Source organism: Sarcophilus harrisii, chromosome 1 (genome assembly GCF_902635505.1).
Source record: "Sarcophilus harrisii chromosome 1, mSarHar1.11, whole genome shotgun sequence".
In the NCBI taxonomy this organism is placed as follows: domain Eukaryota; kingdom Metazoa; phylum Chordata; class Mammalia; order Dasyuromorphia; family Dasyuridae; genus Sarcophilus; species Sarcophilus harrisii.
In genome coordinates, this window is record NC_045426.1 from 625,614,766 (window position 1) to 625,633,191 (window position 18,426).

Here is an 18,426-nt window from a genome sequence, read left to right on the forward strand (position 1 = left end):
TAGCCTGAATCATCTCATTGTTGGAAAGCTTCATGTCCAACAGAATTGATCACCACATGATCTTCTTGTTGCCGTGTACAATAATCTCCTGGTTCTGGTTATTTCACTTAGCATCAGTTCATGTAAGTCTCTCCAGGCCTCTCTGAAATCATCTTGTTGGTCGTTTCTTACAAAACAATAATATTCCATAATATTCATATGCTGTAACAAGTCAGTGGTCCTCAAACTTTTGTTCTCAATATTTTTATCCTATTAAAAATGATTGAGGATCTCTCCAAAGAGTTTTTGTTTATGTGGTTTATAGTTATAGATATTGATCACATTGAAAATAAAAACTAATTATGAATTTGTAGATTCTCTGAAAAGGATTTCAGAGATTCCCAGGATGCTCTGACCAGACTTTGAGAACCACTGCTATAACTTATTCTCCAGCTGATGGGAATCCATTTAGTTTCCAATTTCTTGCCACTACAAAGAGGACTGCCACAAACATTTTTGCACATGTGGGTCCCTTTCCCTCCTTTAAGATCTCTTTGGGGAAAAAACCCAGTAGATCCACAGCCGGATCCAAGAATATGCATAGTTTGATAGCCCTTTGGGCATTTCAAATTGCTCTCCAAAATGGCTGAATCTATTTACAATTCCACCAACAATGTAGTGTCTCAGTTTTCCCACATCCCCTCCAACATTCATTATTATCCTTTTCTCTCATTTAAGCTAATCTGAGAGGTGTGTAGTGATATCTGAGAGTTGTCTTAATTTGCATTTCTCTGATCAATGATTTAGAACACCTTTTCATATTTCTAGAAATGGTTTTAATTTCTTCATCTGAAAATTAATTGTTTGTATACTTTGACTATTTATCAATTGAAGAATGGTTTGAATTCTTATAAATGACCCAATTCTCTATATATTTTAGAAATGAGACTTTTATCAGAACCTTTGAATGTAACAATGTTTTCTCTATTGCTTCTCTTCTAATCTTGTATCAGTTTTGTTGGTACAAAAACTTTTTAAAATAATCAAAATTATCTATTTTTTGTTCAATAATGAACTTGTTTACTTTGGCCACAAATTTCTTTTCCACAGATCTGACAGGCAAACTATTCTTTATTCTTCTCATTTGCTTATAATATCACTTTCTATGTCTACATCATGAATCTATTTCGACCTCATCTTGGTATACAGTGCTAAGTATGGGTCAATACCTAGTTTCTGCCATACTAATTTCCAATTTTCCCAGAACCTTTTGTCAAATAGATATTCTTATCCCCAAAACTGGGTGGGATCTTCAGGTTTGTCAAACACTAGATTACTAAGGTTATTGATTATTTTGTCCTTTGAACCTAACCTATTCTACTGATCAACTACTCTATGTTTTAGTCAGTTCCAAATGATTTTGATGACTGTTGCTTTATAATATAGTTTTAGGTTTGGCACAGTTAGAACACCTTCATTTGCTTTTTTTTCATTAATTGCCTTAAAATTCTTGACCTTTTATTTTTCCAGATAAATGTTGTTGTTATTTTTTCTTTCTTTCTTTTTTTTTTTATTGCTGAGGCAATGGGGATTAAGTGACTTGCCCAGGGTCACACAGCCAGGAAGTATTAAGTGTCTGAGATCAGATTTGAACTTTGGTCCTCCTGACTTCAGGGCTGATGCCCTGAAGGCGGATCCATTGTACCACCTAGCTGCCCCTATTATTTTTTCTAGATCTGCAAAATAATTTCTTGGGAGTTTGATTGGTATAGCACTGAATAAGTAGATTAATTTAGGTGGTATTGTCATTTTTATTATATTTGCTCAGCCTACCCATGAGCATTTGATATTTTTCCAATTGATTATATCTAACTTTTATTTGTGTGGAAAGAGTTTTATAGTTGTGTTCATACAGTTCCTGACTCTGCCTTGACAGATCCCAAATATTTTATATTATCAACAGTTATTTTAAATAGAATTTCTCTTTGTATCTCTTGCTGTTAAAACTTTGTTGGGAATATATAAAAATGCTGATGATTTATTGGTTTTATTTTGTATCATGCAACTTTGCTAAAGTTGTGGATTGTTTCTAGTTATTGTTTAGTTGATTCTCTAAGGGTTCTCTAAGTATACCATCATATCATCTGCAAAGAGTAACAACTTGGTTTCCTCATGACCTACTCTAATTCCTTTAATCTCTTTTTTTTCTCTTATTGCCAAACCTAATACTTCTAATACAATATTGAAAAGTAATAATGATAGTGCTGAATGCTTTTTCCTACTCCCCCCTTCATAGGCTAACAGAACATCATTTGGAGAGGACAGGGATTTTAGAGACATCGAGTCCATATCTATCATTTTAAAGATGAGCAAAGAGGTACAACAAGATAAAATCATTTGTTCAAAGTCACATAGGTAGTAATATGAAGGATCTATGACCCAAATCCTTTGATTTAGAATCCACTGTGAGAGTTCCTTTTTGTGGTAGATAAAAATTGGAAATGGAGATGCCCATCAAATGGGAAATGGCTAAATGTTTAGCCAAACAAGCTGGGGCAGATGGTTGTGATGAAATTTCATTGTTCAGGATGAGTTAAAAAAATCTGGACTAAATGAACAAATACAAAGTAAAGTGAACAGAACCAGAAGAATGCTGTATAGATAAATATTCTTTATCAATTTAGCTTTTCGTTGTAGATAAGCTAATATTTACAAAGTAGACTATGAATAGTCAACTCAGATGTCTACAAATACCATTTGGGAGGCTCTGGAATGTCCCAGACTTATCATTCAAATATATGAGCATTTGGAAGAAAGATATTATTATTCACAATAAATCATGCCATAGTTAAGCATTTTGTTTTGCCAAATCATTGTTTCCTTATATAACAATATAAATTAACAACATAATAATAATATATAACAATATAAACCATGGGATCATATATAGTATGGGTGGTGAATTTCCAGGCTGCAGGTGGTATAAAAGGCTTGTGAAATCACTGCAGGCAAGGATGAGCTGAAAGGTAGATATAATAACCTTCTAATGTTTGAATTCTATAATTTGATAATTTTGTAGACCCTGAGAATAATGTTATAAATATCCAAATGACCCTTGGCAGGAAAAAAGATCCCATACCCTTGATGTATAGGAAATGCTAGATGCAGTTATACCGAGTAATTTCAGGATTTCAGGAAGAAAAGAACACTAACAATTTTGGTGATGGAGGGGAGAATAAGGAGAAGCTTAGTATGAAGTGCCATCTGAACTATACTTTAGAAAACAATAAAAACACAATAAAAATCCCTGAGAACCATTGTTGCTTTGATATGTATGTATAAGTGATCTTTCCATTGACAAAGATTATTACAACTCTCTGCCATTGTGTTCATTAAGTGCTAATGTCCAAAACAACAAATTATCCTAAGGGCTAAGTTTCTGTAAGTCTCAGAGAATTAAAATGTGTCAATTGTAAGGGATCTAAAAGTCCATCTTAACCAATGTGAACTGTAAATACTTCTCAGATTTAGAGTTAAAGGGTAACCTTAGAAGCTACTAGGTCCAAATCCCTTATTTACAGATGGTGAAAATGAAACACAGAGAAGTCAAGTGACTTGCACTGCTAGTAAGAGTGTGAGATAGAATTTGATTCACAGTTTTCTAATTCCAAAACCCATAATCCACATTACCTGAAGTAAAATTCTCTATAACATATCTGAGAAATAATTTCCAAACTTTTGCTTGAAAATCTGTTGTTTGCAATAATAAGGAACTCTTTCCAATCTCTTTCTGTGATATAAAAATGGTACAAATTCCTAAAGAAAGGATCATTACTTAGAAAATCCTGCCATCAATAAAAAGTTATAATAATAAAAAAAAGAAAACCCTAGAGTTGGGAAGCAGAGGAAGAAAAAGTTAATCTGAATTCAGCAAAATTGATGGATATAAAATAAATCCACAAGTCATCAACATTCACATCTTGGTCAAAAGGAAGAGCTAGAAAGCAAAACTTCATTCAAAACAACTACAAAAGTTATAAAATATTTGGGAGTATGCCTGCCAAGGTAAACTCTAAAACTATGTGAATTTCAACTATAAAATACTATTTTAACACATTAAAAAGCAACCATAGAGATACATTTACTGCTCCTGGGTTGGTTCAGCCAACATAAAATAATATATTTATTATTCAGTTCTACATAAATCAAATTATCAAAAAAAAAAAATAGTTAGAAAAAATGCTAATGACATTCACAAAGAGGAACAAAAAGTCCAGAATCTCAAGAGTAATAATGAAAAACTGGAAGAGTCTATTCTTGATTATAGACCACAATGTCCAAAGGAGGCCATCTAGGACACTGAAAGGCCTCCAGATCATGTCGTATTCGGACTGATAAAAGGAAATAGGTGCATTTAGCAAACCTCCTTCCTCTCAAAGGGGTATGTGTGTATGTGTGTGTGTGTGTGTGTGTGTGTATAAAAATACTAGATTGTTTACCCCTTTTCAAGTATTAAGTGTTATTAAAATATTCCACATTTTTGATTAACTGTTTTTCTTTATTATAATAATGCGACAAAAAAGGGTACTTATAGAAATGAATGGTTTAGAAAAATGTCACTGAACTTTGTAATTTTAAATAAACCTTAAAAGGGGAAAGGGACACATTTATCCTGGTTAAAAGAACACTCATATAATGGAGATGGTGCCAGCTTTATTCAAGTACTGGAAGGGCTATAACATGCTACAACAGTAGTTGAAATAGAAGCTAAAAACTAATTGAAGCTTGATACAAAAACTGGTTCTATACTGGCAAGTCAACCCCCTACTTATATAACAGTAACAAGACACAACATGAAGACCCTTTTCTAGACACTGTGAAGTTGCCTATTGTACCCATTTCCTGAGTCTCTAGTTCCATTACCTGCTATAGAGAAGACATTTTATTTTTTAATTTTATTCTAGATTTAATAAAAGCATTTCCATAACTTGAGAATAGAAAAAAAGATGATTGTATATGAAACTGCAAATCTACTGTGTACAATTTGATATTCCTTGAAATATATAATAATGTTATCATACAACTTTTTTTTCCTTTTTTCTTCCCTCCCTCCATGCCCTAGTGTAAAGTCTGGGCTAGCTCCCTAGAAGCTTCAGAATCAATAAGAGTGAGGATAAGCAAAAATACTTGGAGAGAAGTAAAGGAGATGGACAAAACTGCCAGGAATTTTGCCAAAGATCTTTTCTTGATTCTAGAGTCCAGAATCTCCATACTTTTCTCCTCCTGGTCCTGAGGCCAAGTGAAGTTCTCTGGCCTCTCTCATTTCACCTCCTAATTCTTACCTACAATTCTCTTAACCCCAAGCATTGAGCTAGCATTAACTGAGAGAAGAGAAATTCCAAGCATATGTTAATAGTTATTGTCCAATAGTAATAATTAGCCTTAAGTGCTCGGTTGTCTGATTCAAGGACACCTTTTAAGAGTTTCAGCCCTTTACACTCTAGAGATAGCTACCATTAGACATAAATGTGTGTGTATGTGCATATCTTTATACATAGTTTTATCAGTTCTTTGGATGAAGATAACATAGGTACTTTGTAGTTAATTTGGATATTTACATATGACATAGTTATTCAAAGTTGTCTTTAAAACAATATTGCTGTTACCATACTTCTCTTGGCTCTTATTTTGTTCATTATTTAGGGCAAGTCTATCCATGGTCGTTGATTTTTTTTTTTACTCCATAGTATTTCATTTTTCCAATAATATGTAAAGATAGTTTTCAACATTCATTTTTGTTAAGATTTTGTGTTCCAAATGTTTTCTCCCTGCCTCCCTTACCTCCCCCTCTCCCCCAAACACCAAGCAATCTAATATAGATTATATTCAAACAATCATTTTAAACATGTTTCCATATTTGTCATGATGTTAAAGAAGAATCAGAAAAGGGAAAACCCATGAGAAAGAAAAAACAACAAAAAAAGGTGAAAATAGTATGTTTCAATCCACATTCAGTCTCCATAATTCTCTCTCTAGACGCAGATGGCATTTTTTCCATCCCAAGTCTTTTGGAATTGGAAGATGTCATTTTAAAATTTAAATGAAGCTTGCCTAGATTTCTCATTTCTCATTACTCTGCTTTCATGTTAATACATCATCATGGCACCTTTTCAAACAGTCCTTAAAACATCCTTGTGAGAGATATATAACAAGTATCATACCATTTTTTTTTTTTTTTTGACTTGAAGTCAAATTTTATCTTTGTCATTTACTCCTTTATGTGACCCTGGATAGTTCACTTCTCAAGTTCATTTTCTTCACTGGTAAAATGAGGGTCTGAACTAATGACCTCTAAGGTTTCCTTCTAGGTCTATGATACTATGATCCTAAGTAACTTAATCTTGATGGCTAGAAAGAGGTAGACTAATATTTGAATCCACCTCCTAATTTTTCATTTAGTATACAAGTCTGGTGGATAAAGTTGTTGATTATTTATGTCTTGAGTCATTGTTCTATCTTCATAATTACATTAAATTTCTTTTGAGAATGGGGATATCATCTTATTCTTTTGTTGTTGTTGTTTAAATCTCCCTGTTAGTGCTTGGTGTTCCAGACGTGGAACAGTCAATAAATATTGAAATTGGCTGGGAAAGACAAGAGAAAGTTATATTTTGATTTTTAAAAATACTTCTTGAAAGCAGAAAACAGAATCAGAGGAATGATCACAAATTTACTTCCTTCATTTTAAGAAAAAGTCATTAATAAATTCAAATATTCTAGTTAAAAACTTTAAATTTTTTCTTGAAATATTAAACCAAAGATGTCATATTTTGCCTATCCCTGCTTTTTTAAAGTGGGTATTCCTATATACTATTCTTTAAAGTTCTACTCACAAATATTTTAAAAGCTTCTAGCTTCTTATAGTTATGGTTTATTAAGTGACATACACATATATAAATAGGATGTTTGTTGTTGAGTCACTTCAACCATGCCTGACTCTTTGTAACTCCATTTGGGGTTTTCTTAGCAAAGATACTGGAGTGTTTTGACATTTCCTTTTCCAGCTCATTTTCCAGTTGAGGAAACAGAGACAAATAAGGTTAAATGTCTTGTCTGAGGCCGTACTTGAACTCAGGTTCTCCTGACTCAAGGGCTGTGCCACCCAATTGCCCCATATATATTATGCATAGTTTTGGTTTATGAAAGGACAAATATAGACCACAGTACACATTCTATAGTGTGTATATAGATGTATTATTACATATGTACATATATATGTTATGTATATATATACATACATACATACACGGAACCTCTCAAAAACCCTGTACTACAGCTAGGAAAGATCTTATAATATCCATTTAATAGAGGAGAAAATTGTTGAGTCATAGGTAGTAAGTGATGAAGCCAACACTTTTAACACAGAACTTCCTATTCCAAATTCAATACTCTTTTCACTACTTCCCGGCAAGCTGGATCTGGTAAGATACTTCTTCAACATTCCAATTCCAAACAGCAGTGTTTATTCCCAGAACAACAGCATAGTATAAGTTTGTTGTAATCAAAGAGCACTGGACTAGAAGTCAGGAGATCTGTGGTTTAGTCCCAGCTATACCACAAGTTAGTTGCATGACCCTTAAAAATTCAATTATATTAAAGAAATAGCCACTAATATTTCTGCTTGGTGTAAAAATTACACATTGGTTATAAAGAAATTACCCTGATGGGAAAAGTATTATATACATTTTATTCAATAAACCACATTTAAAAGAAATCAGGCTGTTTGGACAAAAGGAATTCTAAGTTCAGGCACAAAGATCAAAAGATAGAAATGGCAGGATGGTTCAGTGGAGTGCTAGACTTGAAGTCAGAGAGAATGGACAAAGAAAGAGTGCCTCATATACTTAATTGGCTGGGGACCCTGGGCACGTCCCTTAATTTGTTTGCCCTAGTTCTCTCAATGGTGAAATGAGGATATTCAGTACCTGTCTAACATGATCACAAGTAAATCACAAGCACAATGCCTGGCACAAAGATAAATGTTTATTCTCCTTCCTTTTTCCTACTCTCCATGTTATGAGTTAATTGAGGTAATTTATCTAAAGGTCAGAGAAGATAAGTGACTTGACCAAGAGAACAATATCAAGAAAACCAAGAGAAAAGAGTAAATGGGAGGATTGGGGGGGGGGGGGGGGGGGGGGGGGGGGGGGGGGGGGGGGGGGGGGGAGAAGAGGAGGACCTAAGCATTAAATACCACAAAAAGGTCAAGAATAAGGACTGACATTAATCAGAGAAATGTAAATTAAGACAACTCTGAGATACCACTACACACCTGTCAGATTGGTTAGAATGACAGGCAAAGAGAATGCGGAATGTTGGAGGGGATGTGGGAAAACAGGGACACTAATACATTGTTGGTGGAATTGTGAATACATCCAGTCATTCTGGAGAGCAATTTGGAACTATGTTCAAAAAGTTATCAAACTGCATACCCTTTGATCCAGCAGTGTTACTACTGGGCTTATACCCCAAAGAGATCTTAAAGAAGTTATGTGCACAAATGTTTGTGGCAGCCCTCTTTGTAGTGGTATATAGAATGTTATAGAATACTATTGTTCTGTAAGAAATGACCAGCAGGATGATTTCAGAGAGGATTGGAGAGACTTACATAAACTGATGCTGAGTGAAATGAGCAGAACCAGGAGATCATTATATACCTCAACAACAATACTGTATGAGGATGTATTCTGATGGAAGTGGATTTCTTCGATAAAGAGAAGATCTAACTCAGTTTCAATTGATCAAGGATGGACAGAAGCAGCTACACCCAAAGAAAGAACACTGGGAAATTAATGTAAACTGTTTTCATTTTTGTTTTTCTTCCCGGGTTATTTTTACCTTCTGAATCCAAATCTTCCTGTGCAACAAGAGATGACATTTAACATGTATAGGACTGCTTGCCATCTGGGGGAGGGGGTGGAGGGAGGGAGGGGAAAAATTGGAACAAAGTGAGTGCAAGGGATAATGTTGTAAAAAACTACCCTGGCATGGGTTCTGTCGATAAAAATTACAATTACAAAAAAAAAAAAAAAAAAAGAATAAGGACTGAAAAAACTAATAGAATTGGCAAATAGAGAGTTCACTGATAACGTAAATTACTCTCTTCAAAATTAAGTGTGCAATTAAGGAAAAATGAAGATATTCAGAAACTGGGAACCTCAGAAGGACCATGATACCCTCCATAGCAACAAAGTAAGAAAGAAGGCTGGGATTGAAAAACATGATAAGTCATTCTGCAGCCTGTTCAATGTTTGCTTTTCACTCTTTCCCATTAAACCATTCAAAATAAGGAGGCATAGAGAAAAGAATTGGGGTAAAGGGATAGAGAGCAAAGTGGCTGCTGCCTTGGCCTGCAGAACCACTGATTCATTATTCAAGAAGGTGGACACAGGAATTTCTCCTGCCTAGCTGTGGGTGCCAGGACTCTGGTTACATTATGCTTTAAGGTTTGTAAAGCATTTTACAAATATTATTTCATTTGATCACCACAACCATCCTGGAAGATTGGTAATGTGGTTATACTCTTTTTACAGATAAGGAAACTTGAGAAAGTAGCTAAGTGACTTGATCAGGGTCATACAACTCTATCCACCTACCTGACTCAGTAGAGCAAAAAGCCCAGGATGGCTGGGCCACAGAATGCTAGGAGGAGACTAGGCAGGTAAATCCTAAAAGTGTTGTGAAGAATTTTAAATGCCAAAGAAAAGAATTTATGGTTGATCCTAGTAGAAAGGGGAAGCCATTAAGAGTTTACTGAGGAGGAGAATGACATGGTAAGAAAGAATTTTGGAAGCTTTGTTGAAAAGGGATTCTAGTAGAGAGAGATCTGAGTTAAGGAGAAAAACAGGATTCTACTGCACTTCCCTAAATGAAAAGTGATGACAGCCTAGAGTACAGAGGAAGAGTTTGTATTAAAGATGACATACAAGTAGAAATAACAAAATCTGGCTACTGATTGTCTAGGTAGAATGAATGACACTACAGATTATACACCATTTTATGGGCATGAATCCCTTGCCTTTCTGTTCTATCATCTCTTGTGTCTTGTTTATTTGGTCTGGTTTGATTCTTCATGACTATTTTTTTAATGGGGTTTTCTTGACAAAGACACTGGATTGGTTTGCCACTTTGTTCTCCAGGGGATTAAGGCAAACAGAGGTTTACTGACTTTCCTAGTCACAAAGCTTATGTCTGAAGCCACAACTCAACTCAAGACTTTGCTGACTCCAATCCAGCATTTTACCACCAAATCACCTAGCTGCCCCAAATCTTATGCTTCGCCAAACTTCAACTCCAGAGCAAATCTAATATTTATGCCTTCTCTATTTTATATGGTACTGCGAAGTGCTATAAGACTTAAAGCCACAGTTTCTCTTCCCTATCAGACCTGTCCTTCATTGACCTTGCTCCAAATCTTTTGTCTCCTTCAGACCCTCTCCTACCTCTCTTCCCTATAATTCCATACCAGAAGACCCATTCCTCTTTGACTAACAAGAGGTCATTTGCTATTAACTCCTTACTCTTTATCTCAAAACTAGAGACCCACACTACTCTATCATTCTGCTCCAATGTCTGAAGAAATGTTAGCGCCTCTATTTTTCTTATTCTTTTTTTTTTTTTTTTTTTAAGGCACTGGGGTCAGAACTGTATCTTTGAACCCATTTCCTCTGACAGGCTGTCCCTTCTCTCATAACTGCTCCTTTTTCCCTAATTTTTAATCTCCCCAAATCCACTGGTCCCTTCCCTGCTACCTCTAAACTTACTCAGATGTCCCTAGGATTAAAAAGCCTTCAATAACCCTCCTATCTATCTCATCAAGCTCCTGACCTCATCTCTCTTCTTTCACAAGCTCTTTAAAAAGCTAACCTCATTTGTCACCTTCTGTTCATCTTGACTTTCACTAGACTTTCACTAACTTCTCAAACTTGTAATCTCACTTCTGATCTCCAATTAAGTAAACTGCCAAATCCTATGGTCCTTATTCAGTTCTCCCATTGACTTTTTGATATTGACCACCCTTATCCTCTCTCCCCTCTAGGTTGTCAGAGCACTGCTCTCAGGGTTCTTCTCCTAACAATGTAGCAGATACTTAGCAATCTCTGCTGAATTCATGAACAATGTCCCATCTAGCTAAATATGGGTATGCCCAAGGCTCTAGTTAGGGTCCTCTTCTCTCAGTAACTTTCCCCTAATACTAATGCCTTATCTCTGAGACTACCACTGTATATATTTTGAACATATATAGCTGTTTGTATATGCTGTGTCCCTCCTTAGAATGTGAGTTCCTTCAGAGTATATATAGTGTGTCTTTCTTTCCCCAGTACTTAACAAATGAATCTTGTTACTGGCTCTCCCTTCTCATCTCCATCTTCTGACTTCCCCATCTTTTTTCAAGTTTCAGTTAGAATGCTATCTCTTCTCCAAAAAAGCTTTTTCTAGTGCTCCTTAATTTCAGTGACTTCCCTTTAAGTTGACCTCTAATTTTCCCTGTGTATATATCCTGTTTGTACATAATTATTTCTCTCTTTAGAGTGTGAGCTCTAAAACAGAGACTGTCTTTTGCCTTTCTTTATATCCTTAGTACTTAGCATAGTGTCTGGCACATAATGTGTTTTCACTGCCTTAGTAGTAAATACAGTAAGCAGAATATTTTTCTTTAGAGGATAATGAATTATTTATTAAAAATATGAAGAGTCTATGTACAGATCCTAAAGATGACACTTAGGTCCTACCTTCATGGAATTCAGTAGGGATATCAATATATACACAAATAAAAGTCTAAAATAATGCAAACAGAAGTACAAAAAAGATACTATGAAGTATGATATGAAGAGGAAAAGATTATTGTGGGGGCAAGAAAGGAGAACTTCACAGGATGTGGAATTTAGGCTGGATGTTAAAGGGTAGGTAGAGTTTTATTTTATTTTATTTTAAATCGTCTCTCCTGGATCTATTTTCCAGGTCAATTGTCTTTCAATGACATATTTTACATGCTCTTCTATTTTTTCATTTTTTTGGTTTTGTTTGGTTAATTCTTGATGTCTCACTGAGGCACTCCTATTTGTTCAATTCTAATTTTTAGTGAATTATTTTCTTCTCTTCTGTTAAATTGTTTATCTCTTTTTGTATCTGGCCAATTGAACTTTTAAATGAGTTGTTTTGTTCATGGGATTATTTTTTCCATTTCCCAAACTCTGTTTTTCAAGATATTGTTTTCTTTTTCCACCTCATCAAATCTATTTTGTAAGGAGCTATATGCTTTTTCCATTTCATTAAAAGTATTTTTAAAGGAGTTTTCTTCAGATAATTTGTGTTTCCTTTTCCAAATTCTCCTGCCAAGTTCTCATTTCCTTTCCCCATTTTTCTTCTCTCTTTTAAGATCCTTTTTGAATTTTTCCTAGAGAGCTTTGGGAGATAGGGACCAACTCATATCCTTTTGAGGTTTCATCTGGAGACGATTTGTCTTTAGTGTCTTCAAGGTTCGATAGCTGATCTTCTCTGTCTCCATTACAGCCATCTTTGGTCAGAGCTCTTTTTGCTTTTTTGAGCATTTTTAAAGGTTATAGTCTCCTCTTAGGGGAAAAGGGAAATTGTCCTAAGCTTTCTCTACAGGCAACAGGGCACAGGATCTATGCTGCTGGCTTCCTCATGTTGGTGGGTGTGGCCAAGTTCCTCCATTATCCTGGGGCTCAGGGGCTCATCATTTGCCTTCTGTAGTTGTATTGGAGGTCTCACAACTAGTATGCTGACCCAGAGGCTTCTGAATTAGGACAGAGGAGCCAATGCTGATTCTACTTTGGCCAAGAGCCTCCTGGTAGATTGCCCAATGTGTGAAGACCACACTGCCCTGGGTCTCTACAGTGGGCCTGTGACCAGCCACCTCCCCCATGTTCAACTGAAACAGATCTTTTCTGAAGCTTTTTCAAAATATCTTCTGCTGGAGACTTGTTACACACCAAATATTTGTGGATTCTGTCATTCCAAAACCAGTTTAGAGGCTTGATCTGGCTCTGATCTGAGGGAAACTAGAAGAGCTCAAAGACCTTCCTATTCTTCATCATCTTGGCTCTGTAGCCTCCCTCTCTCCCTACCCCCTTACAGAATGTAGTAATATTTTCCCTATATTCTGGCTAATTTAGGGAGTTGCAAAGATGCAAATTTTGATTTAATGACCAATACCTGGAACTACACCAAAATGAAACTGATTAACTTTAAAAGTAGTTCTCTCAGAGACTGACCAATTTGGAGTTATGTTATAGAATGCATTCTTTTTCAAGATCAAGTAGCCAATTCTTTTATTTTAATTCTAGAATTCTATGATTCCGAACTAGAAAACCTCTAAGGACCTTTCCAGTTAAAAATTAGCCTCTGAGTAGTAAAACATACAACAGAAAAGCAACAAATTGTTGAAATCCTTAAGTGCCAGACTATTCCATGAATCTTAAAATGGAATGAAGTAGCTAAACCTTTAATCACGGACTATACCATCATTTCAACATTTTATCATGCCATTATTTAGTTAGAAAGATTCTATCCTTCTATTAATATTACAAGTCCCCGCTCCAGCCCGAATCCCAGGCAGGACCTCTGATTTGCAGTAGTGTTGAAGGCTTCTGGACCTCTCAGCCCAGGCAAACCAGAGAGGATTCAGCAGGTCAGTGGAAAGAGTCTGTGACAATGAGGTGGGAGACTGTGTGCAGTCCCAGAGCAGCCCCAGTCAGTGAGTGGAGCCTCAGCTCTGGCCAGCACATGAGATCTCATAGTCACAGTGGGGAAGGGACCCTCCCTCACAGCTCCAGGGCAGAACAGAGGGTTTGTGATCAGGTTCCCAGAGGGAATCTCTGAAAGCAGTTGCATCAAACCCTGAAGCTGGAAACAGGGACCTACTTTAACAAGGAGTTAAAAGGCAAGTAATAGGCTAGGAAAATGAGCAGACAACAGAAAAATTTTCTGACCATCGAAAGTTTTTATGATGACAAGGAAGATCAAAACACACACTTAGAAAATGATAAAGTCAAAGCTCCTACATCCAAAGCTTCCAAGACAAGACAAATAAGAACTGGGCTCAGGTCCTGAAAGAGCTCAAAAGGGACTTTGAAAACTAAGCAAGAGTGAGGGCAGCTAGGTGGCACAGTGGGTAGAGCACCAGCTCTGAAATCAGAAGGACCTGACTTCAAATGTGGCTTCAGACACATAATACTTCCTAGCTGTGTGATCCTGGGCAAGGGGAGGGAGGGAGGAAGGGAGGGAAGGAGGGAAGGAAGGAGAAAGAAAGGAAAGCAGGAAGGAAGGAAGGAAGGAAGGAAGGAAGGAAGGAAGGAAGGAAGGAAGGAAGGAAGAGAGATAGAGGAAAAATTAGGAAAAGAATTGAGAGAAGTGCAAAAGGAAATATAAAATCTCATAAGGAAATGAATGTTTTAAAAAGCAAAACTGGGCAACAGGGAAAAGAGGTACAAAAGTTCATTGAGGAAAGTAATTCCTTAAAAAAATAGAACTGAGCAATGGAAGCTAATTACTATGAGAAATCAAGATACAATAAAGCAAAACCAAAAAATGGAAAAACAGAAAAAAAAAAAAAATCAAAATATCTCATTGAAAAAAAAAACTGATTTGAAAAATAGATCCAGGAGAGATAATTTAAAAATTATTGGTCTACTTGGAAGTCATGATCAAAAAAAGAGCCTGAACATCATCTTTTAAGAAATTATGAAGGAAAATGATCCTGATATTCAAGAGGGTAAAATAGAAACTGAAAAGAATCCACAGATCACTTTCTGAAAGAGATCTCAAAATTAAAACTCTCAGGAATATCATAGTCAAATTCTGGAAATCCCAGGTTGAGGAGAAAATATTGCAAGCTTCCAGAAAAAAAAAAAAATTAAATATAGTGGAGCCATAGTCAGGATAACACAAGATTTAGCAGTTTCTACATTAAAGGACTGGAGGGCTTGGAATATGATATTCAAGAGAGCAATGGAACTAGGATTGCAACCAAAAATCATCTACCTAGCAAGACAGTATAATCCTTCAGTGCAATAGGAGATCTCATTCCATGAAACAGAGAATTTTCAAACATTCATGACGAAAAAACCAGAGTTAATGGAAAATTTGATTTTTAAATACAGGACTCTGGAGAAGTATAAGAAAGTAATCGGGGAGGTGATATCATAAGAGACTTATTAATAAGGTTTATCTTTTTACATTCCTACATGGGAGGTGATACTTATAACTCATTAGGTCATTCTCATTATTATGGCAGTTAGAAGTGAATCTTACTCTATCAGATATATCACAAAGAGGAAATAACATACATACTCAATAGGGATATAGAAATCTATCTTATCCTGCAGGAAAATAGGAAGGGAATGGGATATGAGAAAAGGAGGGAAGAATGAAAAAAGAGAGGGCATATTGGGAGGAGGGAATGCTCAGTAGCAAAACACTTTTGAGGAGAACAGGGTGTAAGGAGAATAAATGGGGAGTAAATACAATTAGCAATAGTAAGTGTAAAAAAATTTTTTTGAAATTTCTCTGAGGCTTCACTTTTCAAACACAGAGGGAACTGGGTCAAATCTACAAAAAATAGGAGCCTTGCCCCAATTGATAAATGATTAAATACATGATCTGTGCCCCAAAGACTGCAAATCCATGCATATCCTTTGACATAAAAACCACTACTATGGTTTAAACTACTACTATGGAATGAATACCAAGAGTGAGTCAGAAAAAAAAATGAATTTATAAAAAGGAAAATAACCTGTATGTATAAATAAAAAATATTCATAGCAGTTCTCTTCTAAGGACAAAAAACAATTAGAAATTGAGGAGATGCTCATCAATTGGATACTGGTCCAATAAACTGTGGTATGTGTTTGTGATGAAATATTTATTTCTGGGAAATGATGAGTAGGATGCTCTCAGGAAAAATAAAACAAAAACAAAAAAAACAAACCATGGAAAATCCTCCATGAACAAAGTGAAATGTACTAAGAGCAATGTTCTGGGATGAAAATGACTTTGCTATTCTCAGTAGTATAATGATCCACAACTACTCTGAAGGATTTAGGATGAAAAATCCTATCTTAATCCAAAGAAAGAACTGATTGTGTCTAAACGAGATTCTCTGTTTCTCTCTCTTAAACTTAATTTTTCTTGATGGTTTTTATTGTTGTCGGGGTAGAAGATCTATGTTTTCTTTCACAGCTTAACTTATGTGGAAATAATTTTGCATGACTTCACAGGTGGTTTCTTAATTGCAGATGGGGATAGGGGAAAGAAACTAGAACTCAAAAATCTTAAAAACGTAAAAAAATTATTTTCAATGTGAGAAAAATATTAAATAAATTTTGAAATTCACTTAAAAGAGGCATAATAAGTACACATGAAATAACAAATAATAAAATTGATATATATTTAAGGGTTAAATGATAAAAGGTAAATACCATCAAAGTTCTGAGGGGAGGGAGGAGATCAATGAAAGATAAAGGAATCAAAGACTTTCCTGAATCTTTATGAATGTCATATGAATGAGCTAAAACTTTAAAAGTGTAGGTACAATTCAGAAAGAAAGAAGGGAAGATAAGGTAGGGACCAGGGCAACAGGAAAAAGGTCTGGATAAGAATGTCTTGAGAGAAGATAAAGTTTACTTTTGGGGAATAATGAGAAAACTAAATCAAGCAAGGCTAGATTTTGGGAGACCATATATAGAACAGAATGATGTATAGACTTGATGACAGGAAAATACAAAAACCACTAATGATTTGACAAAATAAGATATTATGAAAACATAATTTTCATTAGGGAAAATGAAATCTGAGAATGGTATACAGAATAAAGTGTAGATGGAATCTAGCTTTAACTTTTTTTTTAAATATTAATCTAGGTAAAAGGTGAGGAAGGTTTGAGCTAGAGTAGTGAAAAAAGAAGTAGAGAAGTAGAGATATTTTGAGAGATAATATGAGCAAGACTTGATAATTGCTAGAATGTAGTGGATAAATGTGAAGTCGAGATCAAAGATAACACAGGAGATTGGCTTAAATTTGTACTAATTATTGAAAGCAAACTGATTAAATATCAGTTTATAACAACTTGCTTTTAATAATTTGCTTCTCATTTAAAAGTGGGACCCTGAAAAAAAAAAATTCTAGTAAAGGTTTCTAGTAAATTGGATTTAAACTAATCAAAATCTTAATGTAATTTTATAAGAAGATCCTCTTAAAGTGCTTCAGCCTAGCTGTTATGTGGGGTGGGGGGGAAGCTCATATTAAAAGCAAGCAAACTGACAACACAAACAAAAAAAAAGGCTAACAGTTCAATAATGAGAGGAAAGGAAACACTACTAGGGCAAAGAAGAAAAAAATTAGAATAATCTAATATGGGAGAGTTTAATCCTAAAGGAAACAAAAGTACAAAACAAAGATAGAAGTCTGAGTCACTGAGAAAACATAAATGAAAGAAATTAAAATTTATGCTAACGGTATTTAATGTAAAATTTCTAAATACTAAAGAATAAATATAAAGACTGAGAAGTAGGAGAGTAGGAAATTTCTGATTTGAGCAACTGAAAGAACGACTTTGACAAAACCCAGGTCACTGAAAAATTCAAGTTGTTAACTATGACACTAATGGGAAGAAATGTTATCATTTTAAATGAGAAAAAACAATAAGCTTAATAATCAACAGCATTTCAGAAAATCCAGTAATTTCAAAGTGAAATCAGGACTTTCAGGGGATAAGGGAAGAAAAAATCCTCACTAATCAACAAGAAACACTAGCATATACACATTCTTTTTAGTACATAATTATTGTAACTTGGGAGTTAGAAAATCTGACTTTAGATTTCAGCTTTGCTGAACTAAGTTACCTTGTAAAGGTTACCTTGACAAGTAAAGTTTCAAGTTAAGTTATCTTGAATCAGTTACTTTATCCCTCTTTAAATTTCAAATTACACTATGGTCCTGCTTTTTAACCTGAATCTTGCAGAGAACCAGGTAAATGAGCTGTTGTTATTACCACATACAGAATTGAAAGATTCTGTAATTGATATAAATCTTAGGAATTACATTTAAGCATAACAAGATATGGGTAGTTTTTCACCACAAAATTGACTATACTTGTTAAATACATATACAAGATATGGATAGTTTTTTCACTATACAAGGTAATAAAGTGTGTGTTAGAAATCCACTTAACATTTTCAAAAGTATATACACCCAACTACAATCATGCTGAATTTAATCCTTAACTATTTTACTTCTTGGACCTTCAAGTAACTGCTCAAGCTGTTCTCACCTACAATGATGCCTTTTCAAGGTGGCTCAGTCCCTTTTTGGTGTCCACTTATCATTCCACATGCTCAATGGCCACACCCTTTGTAAAGCTGTCTT

At 35.0% G+C, this 18,426-nt stretch overlaps 1 long non-coding RNA gene across 4 annotated transcripts in view; it reads right to left on the reverse strand.

Annotated features, from left to right (window-relative positions):
- LOC105749385 overlaps nt 1-18,426 on the reverse strand; it is a 134,055-nt gene that overhangs the window by 91,316 nt on the left and 24,313 nt on the right. The gene's annotated exons all lie outside the window — the stretch shown is intronic.